At 46.7% G+C, this 18,076-nt stretch overlaps 1 protein-coding gene and 1 long non-coding RNA gene across 6 annotated transcripts in view; one reads left to right on the top strand and one right to left on the bottom strand.

Moving 5' to 3' along the window:
- Positions 1-18,076, top strand: part of TET3 (tet methylcytosine dioxygenase 3) — a 97,678-nt gene that overhangs the window by 19,662 nt on the left and 59,940 nt on the right. The gene's annotated exons all lie outside the window — the stretch shown is intronic.
- Positions 11,102-17,102, bottom strand: LOC116157534 (uncharacterized). Of its 2 annotated transcripts, XR_004141666.2 has the most exons (4): positions 16,973-17,102; positions 15,007-15,720; positions 14,421-14,510; positions 11,102-14,248 (listed from the first exon to the last, which is right to left on the bottom strand). It is a non-coding gene; the product is annotated as an uncharacterized LOC116157534 (long non-coding RNA). The 2 variants fall into 2 exon arrangements; XR_010384148.1 differs by having other exon boundaries at positions 14,421-15,720.

Genomic DNA, 18,076 nt, shown 5'->3' with positions numbered 1-18,076 from the left:
GAAAGGAGGATGTTGGCTTTAGATGTGCTGGGTTTGAGATACAGATAAAGCTGGAAGGAAATGCTGTGCCTGGACAGTTTGCCTTGAACGTGAAATTGTCTTCTACTCATTCGAAGTGTGTGGGTCCTGCGGCCCTTACTGCTTCAGGGGCTCTGGCGAGACTGCTGGCTGGGAAGAGGAGGGTGAGAAGTGTGGCCGTCCCGTTTCTTTTTCTCTCTCATCCCAGCTCTCCTATCCTCAGGTTCTGTCATTTGCCATGGGGCAGTCACTTAGTGTCCCTGGGCTTCAGTTTCTTCTGTAAAATGAAAAGGTTGCCTCCAAATTTAGTTTTTCTCAAACTAAAAGGGGAGAAGGATCAGTTTTCTTACTCTTCAAAATATCACAGACCAAAACAGGTCTTGCTTTGTACAACTAGTTGGCAGCTCGAGCCGTGCGTGGCTCCCCTTGGGAGCTGAACACCATCCAGACCAATCTGTGTGCCATTGGATGAGGTGGTCCCGCCAGCGCGCACTTGGATGTGGCGGCAGGTTCAACTCGCCGTGCCGGTTTCTAAAGGCTCACTCTTAGCTCCTGAGTTTCTGTTGTGGGGAACTGGTGATAAACAGTTTATGGGCCCTTCCGTGATCAGCGTTACTTTAGAACTTTGCTTCTGGGAGAGCAGAGGGTCTCTGTTTTGACCTCTCTCTTCCATACACTCCATCTTGGGGGCAAAGCCACCACTGGAAGAGTAGAGACCTTGCTGGCCCAGAATTCTGTCTGGAGTGCCTCAAAAATTTTTACTTGCATCTCAGCTTCTGTAGATAAGGTTGCTTCCTGCCTGCCCTTTTATCACTGCAAGTTTCAGATTCTGATGGTGGACTGTCAGAACCTGTGGGGAAGGACCGTGTGCGCGTGTGCGCTGCATGACTTAGAGAAAAGGTGAGGCTCAGGCCGGCTCCCCTGTAGTTGCCGGAGTGGACTTGGTCCCTGCCGGACACTCACGCTTCATTGCCTCAGGCCAGGGCACCTGGACTTCCGAGTGTTATCCATGCCGTGACTCTCGAAAACAGAGGTGGCCGTTTTCCTCTGAGGGCTGATCACGAATTCTGCCCTGATTTCTGTAAGGACAGACATCCCAGTATTTTTGATAGCATGAGCTGGGGAATCTCCCTCCTGTTTTGTCTCACCCCTCTACACACACTCTGCAAAGGTTTTTTTCTTTTGTTTTGTTTGGGATCTTTGGTATTTTCATTTAAGATGCTAAAGTTTAGACAAAAAAGGAAAAATACTCATTTCCTTCTACCCTGGCCGCCTCATCCTGGAGGAGCGTAGGGAAGGGCTAATGTTTGCAGGTAACACTGGCGGGCCACGGAAGTGTTCCTTAGGAGGCAACATTCCAAGGACAGTGAGATTAGGACCTGAGTGCATGCTGGTTACCTCTGTGGCCTGGAACGCCTGTGTCTTTGGTGCTTAAGTAATTGGATTTCCTAATCCCACCTCCAAGCATTTTTCATGTGTAATCCTAACCTTACAGGCTTTGCAAGGGAAACAAAGACACTGAAAGGGCTTGCAGCTTATCCCTGACAGTGAGCTCCTGAGCTCCCTGCCCTGTTGCGGAGTTTCTTGCTTTGCCGCTGCAGCAACTACACACCCCCACCAACATCCCTTTCCACAGGAGTCCGCTCCTTCAGCCTGCGGGCCTTGGTTCCCAGCCCTGCTTAACAGATGGAGTTTACAGTAGGAGCTGTTTCCTGCTGGCCCACCTTCCTGTACCTTAGGGGAGGGTTGCATCTCTGATTCCTGCTGGCTGTTGTGCAAAAGGTTGAAGAGCCAGGGAGGCTGGTAACTCCTGACCGAGGTAGAGACCCTGAAAGGGGTTCAGGCTGACAGCCCTATCTGAATCCCCAGACAGACACCTTCTGCTGCACCTTCCCCACTGAGTGCGACCCCTGGGCCAACTCATTTCTCTGTTGGCTTGAGCAAGTTCTGTCTGGGTAAAGAGGGTGCCCCCTGACTGTACCAGGCTCTGCTGGACCCCGGGAGGGGACACGTGCCTTCCCAGTTGCCATCATTGTTGCTCTGCACCTGAGCTCTAGTGGGGGAACACAGAAAGGGATTTTCAGTGGCGTGCTGAAGGTGTGTGCCCAAGAGATGCCCAGCAGTTTTTCCTGGCACGGCAGGTCCCTTCCTCTTCTCCCGCTGTGCTTCCATCCTGAGGCACTCCTCACGGCCTCGGCCCACCCCCACTCTCACCCCTCATGCTTTGAGCTCAGCCCTAAGTTCTGGACTGAGCAGAGTGCGGGCCTCTGAGGGCACTGCTATTTCTGTAGGGCGTGGGCAAAGGATTCCTTCTATCAGAATTATCTAGGAGCGTGTAAAGTCTATAGGGTGGCAAGGCCAAGATAGCCATCTGTTGGGGTCACACTTGTGGGTTCCTGTTGTATAATTAGGTAGGGTGGACGCAGGATGAGTTGGTGTGGGGGCCCCGAGGGTAGTGTTGGAACCTCTCGGCAGGTGGGCCGTGTCACGTCCCCTTTTCCCGTCTCTTGTCCCTGAGCCAGGTCCTACCTGACGGTTGAGCTATACCCTGACCTCTACCCTGTGGCCCTTCTTCCCATGGTTATTTCTCCTTGGTTTCCTGTTTTCCAGCTGTGGGTTCCCAGTGGTGTCATTTGGACCCTGGATAGTAGTTAGGGCCTCGCTCTGGGATTGTGTGGTTGGAACGGTGTATGTCTTGGGGCTGTATTGACAAGTGGTTCAGAGCGGTCTCAACACCCAGCTGGGAACCAGAAGCCCCATCCCCCTTACTTTCCAGAGGCTGTCTCCTCCGTGTGTGGGGCATCGCTACACCTTGGGGCTCTGCTGAGGTCTGGGCACGCGGGATGCGGAGGAAGACCTGCGTGGGTGGCAGGGATCTTCCGCCCTGAGCAGTTGCTCCCACCCTGCAGCCTCCATCAGGATTCAGCTGGCCTTCACCTTGCCTAGAGAGCTTCCAGTGACCAGTCCCTGTGGCTCAACTAGTTTAGTGGTTCTCAGTCTCGCTGCTTATTAGAATCATCTGCAGGACTTTTAAAAAAGAAACTATCATTGTCTGGGCCCCAGCGCTAGTGACTCTTATGTAATTTGTCTGGGGTACAACGGGGACCCCAGCATTTTTCAAAGCTCCCCAGGTGACTTGAATGTGCACTCACGGTTGAGAGCCACCACCCTCATCTGTTTTGGTTTTCCTCGTGTCTCCTATATCTGTGGGTTGTCCTGGAATTTTTTTTTTTCATCTATTGATAATTTTAGTGATCATCTTTCCAGACTCTGTATTTATTAAGACAATGAGACATGTTAGACAAAACACTGGATTGAGTGTTCTCTTCCATGAAACTGATCCCTAACTTCATATTTATTGTAACCAGAATTTGAGGGAAATTCTGTAGCTGATGGCAGAAACCAAGGGTTCTCCTCTCAGCTTTTAATTTTGTAAAAACTTGTTACAAAGTGTGGCACACACACAAAAAAGCACATAATGTGTGCAGCTTGGTGAGTTTCACAAAGTAAGCTCACCTGTGTAACCACCACCTGGATCAAGAAATGGGTACCGTCGCCCCATTCCCATTGTTCAGAATTTCTATGGCATTTGGCAAAGTCAGGCGAGGCTGTGCTCAGTATAGCAGTGTGTGCTGGAGTTGGGTCTGGAGGGCTTTAGCTGGTCCTCTGCCAGGAACACCTTTACATGCCCGAGTGGGTTTCACGGTAACGGGGCACAGGGCAAAGGAGTCCTGCAAGCCCCTGCCTGGCGTTGCCCTCTTGTCTGTTGCCTTTACTTCCTTTTCCACTTTGGCCTTTGGGCTTGCGAGTCCTCAGTCTTGACTGAATCCAAACCTCTGTATCATTTTTTGACTTCTTATTCTTTTTTTTTTTGATTGTACAGGTAATACATGTTCTTTGGAAAAATTAGAAGAAGGAAAGAATTTTCCTGTAATTTCACAACCCAGTTAACCACTTTTAACTGGAGCATCCCTCTAGACTTGATTCTGTGCACACCACACGCTTGTTTTGTGCTGCTTGTGAAAATGGAGTCGTGCCGCGTGACAGCCCGCTTGACCCTGCTTAACAACCAGCTGTAATACTGCTGTTGAGCATTTACCGCGAGTGGGGCTCATGGGGCAAAGTTTTACTAGTTCTCTCTCTCTTAGTTCTCATGACAACTCCAAGGCAGATAGTGGTAGCCCCACCTTTCAGATAAAAAAACCTGAGATTCAGGATAGTAGTGTGACCAAGGGCTGGTGGTTCACAAGGGGAGGAGCTGGATTTGAGGCCAGGATGTATCTGGTTAACATGGTGTGAAGAGGAGAGGGTAGATCTCCTTCGCCTGAATTGTGTTAATACATTTCTTAATACTGAACTATTTTTGTGTTCCTTGAATATACCGTTGTTGGTGTTGGGGAGTTTCTTTTTAACATGTTTTCATTTGATTTATTAATGTGGGAGTTTTGCATCTGTATTTGTGAGTGAGGTTGACTTACAATTTTCCTTTTGTGTTTTCATCATCAGTTGGTTTTAGAGTAATAGTAACTTCATACTATGCATTGTGAAATTTTATTCTTTATGCTCTGGAGCAATTTAAATACAGTTTAGTCATTTCATTCCTTAAGGATTTGGGGGAAAAAAACTGGCAAAGCCTTCTGAGCCTGGTACCTTTTTTGAAGGATGGGTCTTTGCAGCTTTTGGATTTTTTCCTCCTGTGGCTATTGCTATAGAACATTTACTGTGTTTTTTCCATGAGAGTGATCTGTTTTCAAATTTATTATCATAATGCACATACAGTTATTGCTTTTTGGTTCCCTCAGTATCTGTGATTTTTTTCTTTCACTTAATTTCTACTGTTGTATGTTAATTTTTTCTTTTCCTTCCTTACCTTTGCCAGTTTGATGTAATAAAAAAGCACGTAGATTTCAGTTGTGCTTTCTGTTTGCTAAAGCATTAATTTCTCCTTTAGTTTTAATTCATTTTTTTCCCTTAAGTTTATTTGGTATGTGCTTTTTCTGAATTCTCAGTTGAATCCTTAGGACACTCTACTTTTTCTCTTTCTACTTTTTCCTTCTTTGATCACAAACACATTTTAAAATATGACCTTTTCTCTACGTTCTGCTGTAGCCTCATTCTCCAGGTTTTGATGTTACGTGTGTGCTGGAGCTCTTGGGTGTGCCAAGTCCTGGCGTGGCCTGACTCCGCTTCCTCCCTGCGTGTGGAAGAGTGGCGAGGTCAGACAGTGCCGTGCTCGCTTACTCCTGGGGGCTTTTTGTCCAAGCCCCTTGGTAGAGACCTAGAAATGGCTTACCAGCTTGGCAACCAGGACCTGTGGAAAACTTTTTTTTTAACCTAAGCAAAATTGGTTTAATTTGCTAGGACTAGAGCATATCCTAAGCCCAAATGGGAGTTTTAGTAGTATTTCGAAAAGCCTCACACGTTAACACCATAGGAAATGAAGCTAGAAACTAAGGTTGGTGGGGGGAGAGGGAAAAGAAATACTCGACCCAGAGCTCATGGCCTAGCTGAGCTGGCCGAGGCTGCAGGTTCGAGTCTTGCTCCTTGCTCCCTTCATGCCCCTCTAGAAGCCATGGCCCAGCTGGTGTCTCTGAGGCCGCGTGTAACGTGCTAAGATGGAAAGGACAGCAGAAGACGAGTGAGGCGTCCAAACTGCCGGGAAAGACAGTGTTAGCATCTCTTCCTGTGCACCACTGAAAACCTATTTCCATGTTCCTCCTAGAGCTCAGGGTGCCAACAACAGTGACCCCAATTGAGAGGGCAGTCGCCCCTTTCTGGGTCCCACAGGGCCTGGTAGGTGGGGGAGGCCTCTGCACCCAGCCCAAACTTGTTCAAGCCAGCAGAGAAGGACTTGGCCCAAGACTGCCTTTTTATTGATTCATAAAAGTTCTTAATATGTTATCAGTATTAACCTCTATTATAGTTTGAAAAAAATTTTGGCCTCTCCTTTGTCTTTCATTGTGTCTATCAAATGGAAGTTTTATTTTTTTACGATCAGAATTCATCAGTATTTTTGTACCCCAGTTTTTACTTTATGGTATAGTTGTATATATTTAGATCTCTCTAAGCTGAGATTTATTTTTGTATATGGTATCAGATAGGGGTTGAATTTTTCCCAGATAGAAAGCCTGTTGTCTCCAGTCTGTTTATTAAATATTTATTGTTTCTCAAATGGTTTATAATTCTACCTTAAGCATCCCGTAAATACTCGTATGTTCATGGGCGAATGTTTCAGGGCCTTTTCAGTTCCGTTGAATTATTTGTCTGATTCTGTGTCAGTATTTCATTGTTCTAATTACTGCAGTTTTTATATAACAGTTTGGTTTAAACAAAAACTCATTTTTTCCACAACATTTCTTTGGCTTTTCTTTTGCATTTCCTTTCCCAAATAAGCTTATAAACAACTTGTCAAGGTCTATGGAAAATGCTGGGATTTTTCAGTTGGGATCACAAAGGATTTATAGATTATTTGGGGGAGAATGGACAGCTTTATAATGAGTTTCCCGTCCAGGGAATGGGAAGTATGTTTCTATTTATTCCTGTCCTTTTGTGTGTCCATCAAAGGTTTAAAGTTTTCTTCATGTGGGTCTTCACCCTTTTCTCGTTAAGTTTGTTCCTAGGGCACCTGGGCTCTGCTGCTGTTGCTGTGGATCAGGTCTTCCCGTTACACTTTGTAACCTGTCACGGCAGGTGCATGAGAAATGCTCTGGTTCTTGTCAGCCGCTGTCTGACGCCCGGGCAGCCCCTCGTTCTTACACGCTGGCTGTACCTCTCCAGCGACACTTCAGTCTTCAGCGCTTGGTATGAGTTCCTAGTGGTGAGGTGCTCATCTGACTCAGTTTTGAGGTTGGCAGGGTGTAGCTCAAGTGGTAGAGCACATGCTTAGCATACACAGGGTCCTGGGTCCAATCCCTGCTGCCTCCTCTAGAAATAAATAAATAAGTAAACCTCATCTTACTCAGTTTCGTTCCCCAGTACCTGGCACAAAGCCTGGCATGCAGTAAATCCTTTTAATAAATGCTGTGGAATCAAACTGATGCGCAGGACAATGAACTTCAGCTCCTCAGAGTGTGACAGCCTAGGCCAACGTGGGGAGCAGAATCTAAAGCAGCCCTGGCGCCAAGCCTGGACGCTGTGAGCCGGGCAACAGGTGGGGCACCTGCCCTGCTCCCACAGTTAAGAGACAGTCCTGGGCCATGTTCCCACAGGCAGATAGCAGGGAGGAGCCTCTGAACCCACACCTCGTAATTACCCTGAGGCTGACAGCCCACTGGTCGTTAACCCTCATTAGCGCTAATAGGAAGAGCTGCGTTCTTGGTTCCCAGACACCTGCAGGTAGCCTAAAACACACACGTATCTGCAGCTGCTCTTTGGGGGGGAGGATTCATCACGGCTGGAAGCAGAGCGTGTAAGGCCACAGGTGAAACTGACCCCACGGCTGTGCGCCTGGTCTCCTTTCTCGAAGGTAGTATCTGTCTTCTCTGTACTGTTCTCTTCCAGAGTCCATGGCCACCCCCCACCCGCCACCCAGGTGATTTCTTGGCGAAGTTTATTCCTGTGAAAGGGCTAATCCTCCTCATTGTGTTTGCATTTTAAGCTTTTACTTGTTGTTGGGGAATGAAAGACACCTTTTCTTGATGGAGCTGTCCAGTGCAAGCCACTCTGCCTTGCTCCCCTTCTGGTCTTCCCTTAACTGCAGGTCCCTGATCTCTGCTGCCTAGGAAGGCTGGATCCACCAGGACCAATGAACAAGGGACCCCTTATCCCGAGGGGGGGGGTTGGCTACAGACCTAGAGACCTAAGGATTGCTGCCTCTTGGCCTGTGTAAAAAGAAGGTGGGGGGGGTTGGATAAACTTGGCTTGTGCAGGTAAAAGAAATAGCAGTTAGCGGTGGGCTGTGAGCTGCTTCCCAGTCACTCTGTGACGCTGTGCATCTGGTTCACTATGTCACCGTGTTGCGTCTGATTGCAGCAGGAATGGTTCTCATTTAGCCTGTGGTCTGTGCTTGCCCTCGCCTTCAGTGCTCAGGGCACAGAAGAGATAGAAACACCTTCTCTGGCTCCTCTGCTAGTTCATTTAAATCCCCTGGGAAACAGTGGAACCAGGGTACACCCAAGAGGTCGAGGAGGTCCGTGTCTTCCTTCCTCTCCCAGTGCCCACCTAGGGTGGGCGAGCAGCCCCGGGAGTGGGGAGGTCGCCATGGGTCCCTGCCTGGGCTGTCCTCAGGATGTCCTCAGGCTCCTCGTGGCAGCCACGGCTCTATCTCTGCCAGCTCTGGAGGAGCTGCCTTCTCAGGGTGCTGAGCAGAAACCCTTGACAGATGGGCCTCCGTGAACCCGTGGAGTTGTTCCAAGCGCCTTCTCGCAGAGCAGAGTGCTTTCTGGCAGTGAGGCTGCGATGCTGGGCTGCTCGGGCTTTGGCTCACCTGTTGGAGAAAGTCTTTTCCTAGCCCTCCCCCAACTCCCCACCCCACTTGTCACCTCTTTCAAGAGAATGGGCACTGACCACTGACAGGTGGAACCTGCGTGTGCACGTGGTGGGTGGAAAGAGACTGCTGTTCCCTGTTCACCCAGTTTCTGAACTAGCCAGGACTTCCCCCTTTTTCTGCACTCACCCTCACTCCCATAGGGTTATTGGAGGGGGAGTTCTCAAAGGGTAGTTCAAAGACCAGCTGTGTCTGAGTCCCCTCCGTAGACCCCAGGATTGCTATTTGGAGGTGGGACCTGGGACTCTGGGGCTAGCTTCCAGTGGGTGATTGCTCTTCTCACAGGAGTTTGAGAACTGCTGGTCTGTGCAGTAATGGAAAGGGGGCTGTTTATTTGGGGCTCCCAGTGCTTGAGGACTGAAAAGACATGTCTTTAAGTGCTGTGATGGTTTGTGAAAAGGTCAAGCATTATGCAAACACGTAGGGAAAACCAAGAGAGACTAAGTGTAAAAGCTATTAAATTTCAAATAAGATCAAACTCTAGGAAAGAGTTAACTTTTTTGTTATTATTACAAAGAATGCCAATTCACTGTAGAAAAATCAGGAAGTTCAGGTAAGCAAATAGAGAAAATAAAACATCTGTAATTTTACCACTCAGAGATAGCGCTTGTTAATATCTTTATAGCTTTTACCATTTTATAACCTTTTAATAACAATCATCTTTTTAAAAATTTAAATGTCTTCATTGCTTTTTAATCCCTGATTACGAAAATGTTTATTATAAGCTAATTTTAATTGGTATAAAATTGGTATAAAATGTTTTGATTTGCACAGTTTTTATTACTGTATTTAGTTGTGATCTATACTTTGTGACTATGTTTCGCTTTGTCTATCTTTGTGTGTTTTTTTAATGAATTCATAAGAGAACTTTATATATTAGTGGTATTACTGCTTTATCATACCTTGGCAAATATTACAAATGTCTTTTAATTTTTTTTGCAAGTCTATTCCTGTAATCTTTATTTTATTCCATTAATATATGTCTGTCCTCATCCCAGAACCACAGTCGTTTTTTCTTTTTTTAAATTGAAGTGTAGTTGATTTGCAGTGTGAGTTTCAGGTGTACAGCAGAGAGATTTAGTTGTTCATATACTTATGTGTATTTTTTTCAGATTCTTTTCCATTATGTGTTATTACAAGAAATTGAATATAGTTCCCTGTGCTATACAGTAGGTCCTTGTTGTTTATTTTATATATAGTAATGTGTATCTGATAATCCCAAACTCCTAATTTATCCCTCCCCTGCCCTTTCCCCTTTGGTAACTATAGTTTGTTTTCTATGTCCATGAGTGTATTTTTGGTTTGTAAATAAGATTTGTATCACCTTCTTTTTTAGATTCTACATATAAGTGACATCATATGATACTTGTCTTTCTCTGACTTACTTCACTTAGTATGATAATCTCTAGGTCCATCGTGTCTTTGTACATTTCTTTTTTTTTTAATTATTTATTTATTTACTTATTTTTTTGTTGGGGGAGGTAATTAGGTTTATGTATTTATTTATTTAGAGGAGGTCCTGAGGATTGAACCCAGGACCTTGTGGATGCCAAGCAAGCATTCTACCTCTTGAGCTATACCCTCCCCCACCTTTGTACATTTCTGACATTTGTTTATGTTTCCTTTTTAAAATGATCAGCCTTGCCAGAAGTTTACGTGTCTTACTGGCCTTTGGAGAGCTAATTCTTAGATACATTATAGATACGACTGCATTTTGTTTTCTCATCAGCTGTTTCTGTCTTTATCTCTGCTAATTCCCTCTTCTTGTCTTTTATTTAGATTTTATTTTCTAGCTTCTTGGATTGAAACCTTTATTTTCTTTCTTACTTAACAAAAGTATTTATAGAAGCATGATATTTTCTGTTAATAGCTATTGTTTTCATTGGTACTCATTAATCTTCAAATCTGTTAATTATGACTTTTTTACTCACAGAAACAACTGTTTTTATACTCATCAGATTACACATTAATGATGTTTAAAGTATGTACTCACCATAAGAAGTACAACTAGCATAAACAGATTGGAAAGAAACATCATTGTGATTTTCACTTTTTCTCCCCTTGCCCCTGGCGTTATTTAGGAGGCTTACTTAGGACCTGCAGATGTGTTCCTTTTGGTCAGAGAGGGCTATGCTGCCTGTCAGCGCGGGCTGTGGTCCTGTGCTTCACGTGGGCCTGCGTGTTCTGTTGGAGCCGGTGCATGTGTGTCGTGTGGAAGCTTCGGGTTAGCCCTCTGCGGGCTGCTCTCTGTGTGTGGAGGGAGGGGGTCTGGGAGAGGGTGGGGGCGCCTGTTCTGAGTCTCCTGCTCCTCCAGACAGCCAGCCCGACACTGCCCGGGTATCCCCTTTCTTACTTGCTTTCTGCTCTGCGGTTCCCATCCATTGCCTGGGGTGGTGACTGGGGCTCACTGTCCCTCAGCGGTGGGGAGAGCTGAGGTCTGGAGCGAGAGGGACCTAGGGCCGAGGCCCTGAGTTCTCGAGCCCTCCTGCTGCCGAGCAGCCGGGCTCGCCGGTTTCCTGTTCCTGGTCTGTAAATCGAGGATGATGTTACCTTTTCACAGAAACTAGAAGAGTCTTGCAGATCATCTAATAACACAACTTTTCTAAAAAATATTTTTATTTTGGCGCAATTTCAGAGTTTCAGAAAAGTTGCAAGAATAAGTACAAAGAATTCTCTTCGCTCAGACTCCCCAAATGTTAACATGTTGCTACATTTGCCTTACTCTTCTCTCTCTTTCTCTATAATTTTTATTTGAACCATTTGAAAGTAAGTAGCAAATGTGACACATTTTACTTCTAAATACTTGAGTGTGGAGTTTCTAAAATCACATAAATAACCACAGTGCAGTGACCAAAATCAGGAAATTAACATGGATGCAACACTAGTTACTGACTTAATCTACAGACCTTGTGAGCACTAATAACATGAATCTACAGACCTTATTCAAATTTTGCCAATTGACACAACCTCTTTTGTAGGAGAAAAACCTCTAGATCACCTGTATTCGTTGGTCAGGTTTTTTTAGTCTTTAATCTGGAGCAGATCCTCAGTTTTTCCTGACATTAAAAAAGAAATTATTTTGAGCAGGTGAGGAATAGTGAGACCCAGATAGATAAAGTGACTTGTCCAGTACAAGTCTTAGAAGAGCTGGGACTGGGAATCTGGTCCCTCTGCTCAGGTGCTCTCCTGGTCACATGCTCCTCCAGCTCCCAGTGAACACTTAGCTCCTGGGTCTTTATCATCAGCCAGCTCCTCAGGCAGAGAGGTGGGGCAGGGCCCAGTTCTCCAGGGAACTCCTCCTGTTTCCCTTTGCCCCTCTGTCCGCAGTGCCAGGCCGCAGCACCCCTCCCCTAGCTGGTTTGGCGTCAGCCAGGGATCAAGGCCAGAGCTGGTGGGAGAGAGGGACTTTAAAACTGGTCCAGCCAGCATCACCTCGGGGCAAGTTACTTAACCACCTGGGCTTCAGTTTTCTCTTGCGTAAAGTAAAGGGTTATGAGGCTGGAGAAATTAAAGCTCTTAGAACATGCCTGAAACGTAGAAAGCATTATATATATTAGCATTTCTCCAGCCTCTGAGTCAAGTAGGAAAAAAATAGGGGCAAATATCTGAATAACTCACACTAAAACACTCTGATAACTGAAGCCAAATAAAAATATGCTCCTGTTTCTAACCAAACAAAAGAGCTGGTCTAGCCACTGCCACTCCCTCTTGAGACCGGCCTTGAGTAGGGCGTGGCTGGTGCTTTCTGCAGAATGACACCTCGGGTTGGGGGTGTGGGAATTCACTCCTCTTGGCCACTTCGGGGTTAGTGGCCTGCCAAAGTGGGAGCCTTGGCTATGTCCCAAGGCCGAGGCCGGGCCAGAGCTGGTGGGTCCCCTGCCCACCTGCCCCCGTCCATGGGTGGAGGCTGTGCAGTGGTCATTTGCATTACAAGGGGGACACGTCACAGGTAACTGACTGTGAGGTTCTCTCGCAGCCCCTCTTACACTGTGGGTATTAAACACTTGATTCTTGTTTTTTTCGACAAAATTTAACTTTTAAGGGCATGCTAATTGCTTAATACACATTCTTGATCTTATTTGTTTTTATTTCACTGACTCTTGCGAACTCCCCTCTCCAACTTTTTTCTTTTAAATAATAAGGATCTTCTGAACCAGCCTACATTTCATGGGTTTATGTCAGTGGTTCTCAGTTTTGGGGACCCCAGCATGCACTGTCAGAGCTCATGGCCACACCCGCTTGCCTCTCCTCTCGGCAGTGACAACCCTGCTCTCCTAAGGGGTCCTTCCCTTCAAAACTTGGCAGTGGATCGGGGGGGGGGATGGTCTCCCCCTCTTGGCCACCACCACCTTCTCTGAGATGAGGCCTCCCTTGTTTTCACTTTCACTTGTAACCCAGTGAGGAAGTAAAAGGAGTCATCAGTGCTTGTGTGAGGGATGTACAAAGAAGAGTATTTTCATGTTCCTGTCGTTCCTCTGTCCCTTTCTCTCCTTCGGGGAGAGGGTCACCAGCTCAGCCCTTCCCTCCTGGAGCAAATGTTCATTTTCTGCTCTTGTTTTAAAGCTTTTTATAGAGATAGAAACGAAAGTTTTCTCTAAAGGTTTTTTTTTTCAATTACAGTTATAATTATTACAGTTACAATTATTGAGATATAATTTACATAACATACAATTTCTCCAATTTCTCCACTTAAAGTGTACAATTCAGTGGTTTTAGTATATTCACAGAGTTGTCCAGTCATCACCACTGTCTATTTAAGAATATTTCCATCACCCTGAAAAGAAACTCTACCCACTAGCTTTCACTCCCTTTTTACTTCCTCCACTCCCCTCAGTCTTAGGCAACCACTAATGTTTTTGTCTCTATGGATTTGCCTGCTCTGGACATTTCACATAAATAGAGTCATATAATATGTGGCCTTTCGTGTCTGGCTTCTCTCACTGAACATAATGTTTTCAGGGTTTATCCGTGTTGTAGCATGTGTCAGTATTTCATTCCTTTTAATGGCTGCATAATATTTCTCTGTAAAGGCAGACTAGAGACGTTCCTCCTAAGTTGTCACCCAGATGAGATGGAACCCTCGTGCTCATGTGAGTGAAATCCTGCCTGTTGGTTATCAAGGTGGTTACCTGCAGCCTGTGGGGCTGGGAGAGTCCATCCCTTCAGCCGACCAGAGTCCTGGCTTAGTGCCAAGTTTTCCATCCCCACCCTTGGAGGAATCACAAGCCTGGACAGAGGTGACACGAAGAGGGAAAAAACTACCCTACAGTTACTGCGTGTCTTGAGAACCTAGCAAAACGTGAGAGTGCTAGACCTTCAACCTCGGGGGCCGTACATATGCGCAGATGCATACCAGGGACCGTGGAAAGCTTTGGAAGAAATGAAATTTTGAAGTAGGGTTAACACTATAGGAAAATACTTGTGATACAGCAAGAGGAGAAATTATTATTTAAAAAAAACGAATATACTCAGCGACCCCAATTTTGTAAATTAAGTGCATGTTGCGTAGGGGAAAGGAACTGTCATCCTTCCCGGGTGTAAACTGCGGTCATCTCGGGGAAGTGGGAGTTTCTTGTTTTCACCTCGTCATCCTCTGCTTTGCATGACAGACCTTCCTGTTCCTCCATCTCTGCATCTTCCTCATTGCTGCATCTTCTGCTGAAACTGTTCTTTACCTTCCTTGTCATTCTCTTCTTAATGACCTTCCTGTATTCTCTTGGGTCATCCACCAGGGTTCCCCCGGCTCTATAATGAGTATGCCTTTGATATTCTATCAGTAATTACACAAAGGGCATCTTCACTTAGAGATAAGCTTACAGTTAATATCAGTTTTCATCGCATACTCAAAGCCGAAGTACAGATTTATGCTGTCACACACGTTTTAGAGATAGTGGTACACTGCCCTAAAGGAACGTACCTTTGAATGGGACGCAAGACAAATCCAAACCTCTAAAAAGTCTCTGTCCATGAGGCAGGGACTGCTTCCTCACTGCTGTGTCCCCAGTGCCTGAAATGACACTCACATAGTAAATGCTCAATACGTATTTGTTGGGGGGGGAAATAAATGAATACATAATTATATATATGCAAATATAAAAGGTATGGTTGTTAAAATGTGCTGATAGCATCCATAGGTGAAGCTCCATAATTCTTTGGGGCTGCTACAGCTATTTTCACTTATTTAAAGAACTACCTTCCCTCTTTTATGATTTGCATGCATATGGTACGTAGTTGTAATCATAAATTCATGCAGTATGGTATTCCCCAACTTTTACTTCCCACTTTACCCAGTTTTTTTCCTTGGTGTTCATAATCTAAGGGTCTTGATGACTCTAATATCCCACTCAATTGTATCGTAATTTACTAAGCTGCTCCCCTCACCCTGAGTTCTCAGTTTTCGCTATTGTGTAGAAAAGATTTTCTGAAGTGCAGGTTTATAAACCTAAATTCCTAGGAGTGGCACTGTCAGATGAAAGGGTCTTTTTTGCCCTTGACACACTTACCTATTTGTTTACCTACGTGTTTACTGTTATCACTTAAACCAGAAGAGAAGACTGAAGTAGCGAATTAGAAGGCGCCCTGGCCTGGGAGCTGGGGGCTGGGGTTCCCGCAGGGCTCAGTGCGTTGACTGATCCCCAGCTTGGTGTGCTGGGGTGAAAGCTGGGCTGGCCGGTCAGGGCGCCTCCTCCAGCTGTCCCTGTGAGAGGTAAGTGACAGGAAACGGAGAGAAGGCAGATCTGCAATACTGTGCAGAGGAGCGGTTGACAGGACCAGGATCTGCTTGCACATGGAAACATGAAGAGGAGGGCGTCAAAGCTGACGGAAGGTGTGAGCCAGGATACTCAGGAGAATGGCTCTTCATGTGGCTTTTGAAAAAAGGAACGTCCAGAGGAGGAGTTGCTGGAAAAGGAGGACAGGTGCCGAGTTAGGTTTTAAATGTGTTGGATTGAAGTCGCATCCAAGTAGAAACATGTGTGCTAGTTGGAGAGCAGGCTGGGAGCTTGTGGTACAGTCCAGGAGAAAGGACGCTTTTGGGTTATTCGTGCCAGCTGAGCAGTGGAGCCTTGGGGTAGGTGAGGTTTCCAGGAGAGCTGAGAGGGTGAGGTTGGAAGGGTGGAGAGCAGCTCTGTGAAGGGGACGGAGGAGGACCAGGATCCAGCAGCATCACCAAAATCGAGGGAGGGAGGTGTGGGGATGGGCGGCAGAGTAGGGGTCTCCTGCAGGGAGGGAGGAGGATTCTCACTGCCTTTGTCCTCACCCCTGACCCCAGGGAGGAGAAATGGCTGAGGAGGGATCAAGGCTCCTGTTCCCTTTTTTTCCAACACTGAGGGCAGGACTTTCAGATGAACGTGTACAAGAGCCCAAATTACTGGCATCTTTCAGTTAATCGGGGCTAACAGATCTGCAGCGACTGCAGATACTGAGACTTCGCGCTGAGATGCACGGTGTGATTTTCCCAGGGAGTTAGGCTGTTTTCACTCCCCAGTTTCCCGCCTTGTGGACACCACCAGACTTCCCTAAATGTCAGCTTCCCCCTTTTTCCATTTCCTAGCCCACTGTGTGAAGTCGGTCTTATGACTGATGGGTGGAGGCCCCTCTGCCAAAAACTACTTTTCCTCCAGCTTTTTGGGTAGTGGCTTAATGATTCATTTCTTTGAATGAAAAAAACTTAAGTCCTCTCGAGTCTTTGAAAAAGGAATGGATGGGGGCAAACTCACTTAACAGGGCTTCAAGTAAGAGGCTGAAATCCATAGTTATTGAGACTCTCCTGCACATGTGGGATCTCATTGTCTGAAAGACTAGAACCCTGGCAACTAGGAGGCCATGGGCATCCACTGCCTGCTCCGATGTTAGACTTGGCCTTTGCCACTCACCAGTTCTGAACCTTTGGAGTATGTTAGTTAACCTCTCTGTGCCTCATTTGTTCATCCACTAAAATGGATATTGGGTTGTTGGAAGGCTGGAAGAGGTTGTTTAAAGATGAAAGCACTTTTTTAATCCAGAGGTTAGCACTCAGCACCCAAAACTGTTAGCTGCTGTCTCATCACCATGTACCCTAGTGCTGGTGCTTTTGACCCACTGCACTGCCAGTAGGTTTTGTGGAGTTTGGGGCACCTTTGGGGAAAGTGCATGGGGCTCTTAGTCAAGGATTGGCTCTCTGTCAATGGTCTGTGGTGTTGGCCAAGTTTCTTATTTCCTTCACTTTTTAAACTTTGGGGGTAGGAGGTGGGTGGTGAGAACTGGGTGTGAGCAGCTGGGTGGGTGGAGCTATGGGCTGGCCCGGCCTGGCTGGGGATTGATGGGGGCCCTTCTGGCCGTGGGGCCGTGGGACGTGCACTGCGTGGCTTGGGCCATGGCCCCAGTGGCTGTGGGGCTGAGTGTGGGGTGTGCTCTGTGTGTGTGTGTGTGTGTGTTGGGGGGGAAGGGCTCTCTTGCTGTCTGGCTGAGGAGCCGCCTCTGCGTCCTGACCTGGTTCTCGCGTGCTGGCGGCCTCCGAGGCAGCTGCTGCTCCTTTCGGCAGGCCTCAGATGTGGTCGGCTCCATTTCCTCCCGCTGGCCTCTGGCCGGGCCGCCGCGGCGGCTGGAGGCCCGCGCTCGCCCTGGGGCTGGCTCCGCCCCGCCGCGCCGCGCCCCGCCCCGCCGCGCCCCGCCCCGCCCCGCCGCGCTGGCTCCGCCCCTGGCCCCGCCTCACCCCTGCCGCTCCCGGGAGGGGAGGGGGTAGGAAGTAGCGGCTGGGGGAGGGTGCTGCCGGGCCAAGTCGCGGTGCTGTGCTCGGGGCTTATGGTCCCGAGCACAGCACAGCGAGTTACAAGGAACTTAAGACTCAGCACCCCACCTCAATCTGACCCCGTCTCCCCCGCTCCTCACCCTTCTGTAGAGTACTGCCCATCTTTTAGGATTTTTCTTACTTTGTGTATGTGTGATGTGTGTGTGATGTAAAACAACTCTCTAGCAACAGAAGTAGCAAGAAAATTCACCCATGAGTTCCTCTCCCTGAGGCCCCCCTCCGGTCTTTGCCCAGAGACATGTGTAGTTTGTGCAAAGTTTCAGGTGTATTGTAGGTCCTCTGTTCTTAAACTTACCCCCCTAAATAAAAATGAAATACGCACAATAAATTCTGGAGACCCAGCAAGAAAATATACGCATTCTTTGCCACCCAGAGATGAGCACTGTTAACATTTCTGCATGTTTCCCCTTGGTGTTTTGTGTGTATGCACAGATGTTCATTGTTAATGGAACTGTATTCTTAAAGTGGGCAAAATTTTGAATGCTATTTTTTTCTACTTCAAATAGTGTAAACGCTACCCTGTCATGAATATCCTCAGAAAGTATCTCTTAGTATAAGTACATTCTTGAGTTTCATTTTTTCACTGAAGACATTTCCCTGTGTTTTTCTATGTTCTATTCTTTATCGTTTTCAGCAGTAATATATCTACTGATAGAATATTACATTTTACAATTTTTCTTACGTATTGTTTGAAACATGTGCTTAACATAAACAGAGAAAGCATAATCATAAGCACACGTGAGCTCCCTCCCTACATTAAGCACTAGACTATCGCTGACGTTGCT

This window comes from Camelus dromedarius, chromosome 15 (genome assembly GCF_036321535.1).
Source record: "Camelus dromedarius isolate mCamDro1 chromosome 15, mCamDro1.pat, whole genome shotgun sequence".
In the NCBI taxonomy this organism is placed as follows: Eukaryota; Metazoa; Chordata; class Mammalia; order Artiodactyla; family Camelidae; genus Camelus; species Camelus dromedarius.
The sequence above is the reverse complement of the archived record's forward strand: the minus strand, read 5'-3'. Positions and strand labels throughout refer to the sequence as shown.